Source organism: Molossus molossus, unplaced genomic scaffold, assembly GCF_014108415.1.
Source record: "Molossus molossus isolate mMolMol1 unplaced genomic scaffold, mMolMol1.p scaffold_m16_p_12, whole genome shotgun sequence".
NCBI lineage: Eukaryota > Metazoa > Chordata > Mammalia > Chiroptera > Molossidae > Molossus > Molossus molossus.
The window spans coordinates 49,895,754-49,898,613 of NW_023425347.1; the positions used below are offsets into that span (position 1 = coordinate 49,895,754).

The 2,860-nt window shown below is 35.6% G+C and overlaps 1 pseudogene; it reads right to left on the bottom strand.

Moving 5' to 3' along the window:
- Positions 1-2,132: 2,132 nt before the first annotated feature.
- LOC118627227 lies at positions 2,133-2,609 on the bottom strand (annotated as a pseudogene).
- Positions 2,610-2,860: the final 251 nt, after the last annotated feature.

Consider the following 2,860-nt stretch of genomic DNA (forward strand, 5'->3'; position numbering starts at 1 on the left):
GACACACTCCTTATCCCCTTCAGAGTCCCAGACATTGTTGATAGTGACCAAGGTACTCATTTTATTTCTTAAATTATTCAATGTTGGGTTCTTGAACAAGGTATTCAATAGAACTTTTAACACCCTTAGGAGTTGCAGGCTATGGGCCTCCTTAGTCACCACAATGTCTTACTTAAATGAGATCAAATTCAATTAAATGGAACATGGTACATTTTAGTCATCAGTCAAATATCAAAAATAAATTGCAACACAGACTATTATTCTATTTTTGATGCTGACTGCTGACAGCTTTCAATCCTCACCCTCTCCTTTCTCTTTCTGCCCCATAGCACGTGGATAAGAAGGCCGCCCGTTCCCGCCTTTGACAGTGGCAGGAAGTTCAAATCACAAAAACCCTGCCCATCACCGGAAACCCTTACCCCAGCCCCAAACCCAAAATAAAAGCTTACCCAACACAAGGTTGAGCAGAAAAAGAAGAAAAAGGGCAGTTGTAAACAAATTTACAAAGTATGATTAGTTATAATATAAAAGGCAAGAGTAAAGATTATTATATATTGTATAGGAATACAAATATAGAGTAAAACTAAAGGAAATGATAAGAATACAAGTGCAGAATTCTGAGTGAGGGTGGAGGGAAAAGGATAAAATTTGAGGGATCATACAGGAGATTGCAAATAGATGGCAATATTTTTTTCTGTAAACTATATGATGGGTAAATATAGATTGTCTTTTATACATGTTATTTTATAGACATCATTTAATTTAAATAACTAAAATTCAGAGTTTTTGAAATAAAAACATTATCACAAAACGTTTGGGAGTTCAAGGCTTTTAATACAAGCTTGCAAATAGAATAGGGTAAACAACTGGCAGTTGCCTTTGTGAGACCATGGAGTACTGAATCCTACCTGGCCAACAAATTATGGAGAACACTGTTACTTCAATCACTAGGAGCTCTTATTATGTTGTATATATGTGTCTTTGGACAAAACTGTTTGAATTAGCATTCATCATTGTTTGAACCAATTGCATTGTTATTCTATAAGTATTTTCTAGGACATCTTAGGGATAAATACATGCAGTTAATGTGTATATATCAGATTTTTTCCTCTCTATTTATACTACAGACCTTCAAGCAGCTCTGATTACATTATATATTATGTTTTGTGTGTTGTGTGTGTGTGTAATGTACATTCTCAAGTAAATTCAGCTAATAAGTTATATTTATAACTAATTATTTTTAATTTCAGTAGAAGAAAACAGAAACACAATGAATTGATATTTGTTTTACATCTCTGTGTGAAATTTTATAACAGAGGAGTTTTGCAAGAAATGGTTTCTTTTTTTTTTCTTTTTATGCTAAAGAATCTATTTAATTGTTTGAACTGTGCTAGAGGGTACATATTTTGGAATACATATTTCATTAGATTCAGTTACAACATTGATTATTTCCAATGGCAATTTCTTACACTATCCTGATTATCAAAAAAAATTTTTTTATAAAAAAAGTCTTTATCTGCTACCAAATCTGTGTTATAGCAAAACATATTTTTTCAATTATGCTAAATTATGTCACTTTAAGCTCACTGGTTTTGTAAATATTAAAAATTCAATTTTAATTATTTCATAAATATTTCTAAAACATGTTTTCCAATCACTTTTGGAATGAAAACCTACAATCCACCGGTGTTTACATATCACTTTTCTCTACACAGTTTTACTTTTTTTTAAAGAGAATAGCATGAATGTGCAAAAGCTCTGGCTCTCCAAGGCAAAGCGAGAAACAGAAAACAATTCTGTGTCCTGATTTTTAACTTTAAGTTTCATTTTCTTTCCTTGTCTATTATTTTAAATGTCAGAAATTATATTCTTAACACATATCCCTCCCCTTCAGGCAAGGATGATAAGAAAAAGATTCAACACTTAGAATGTGCAGGTACAATACTTAGAGTTGAGAAGTAATTACCTAATAAAAATAACAATGTTACTATTTCAATTACTTGGGAAGGGGGTAGTTTTACATTATCCAAAAATTGTGGTGTCAAATTCACTAGCTGTAAATATATTAACTTTCTGGATCAAAATGGAGAGCATTTCAAGATAAGCAGCTGTGCGGTCAGCAATGACTCATATTAGTCAGGATGGCAGGACTCCGCGGTCAAGGCTGTTTCCCCATCATAAACGGGACCCTGTTTGTATAGCACTTGTTTCTGTCAGAAGGACAGCAGTATTCATCACACATACTGCTCTGGGTGGCAGTAACCACTTGATTTCCCAGTTCCACTTCTGTAGAATCACATTTTGTACAGAGGTCGGACAAATGGTACACAAATTTTGTTCTCCTTGGCGAGGTGGGATCAGAGATATTCTCCCTGCTGTTCACAGGAACAGTAATTCTGATGTTTCTCTCCACAATGTCTTGGCCACGGCAGAAGAGATGACCCTGGGGTAACGCGGGCACACTGACACTTGTTGTTAGCAAGAACTGTCCCTTCATATTCATCTTGGGCTGTCACAAGAACAGCCTTAACAAAAATGGCCAGGACTCCCCAGAAAAGCAAATGCTTCTTCATTTTGCCTTCAAGTCTTTTGAAAACTGGAGCTCCAGGTCTCCCCTGGCCCCAGGCTCCAGCTCTGTGCAGCCTCCCCCCCTCTCCCCAGCCGGGCGCTCACCTTCGCCAGACACTCACGTGCTCGCCGGGTCTGGTTTCTTATTTCTATACATAACTAAAAATGAGAGTGATTAGGGAAGGAAAGGTCTCCAAAAGTTTCTAAAGATGGAATATCTCAAGACAGATCATCACTGAGGTGAATGAATAATGCCTGTTATAGAAAACAGAAAATTCATAACTTGTTATTA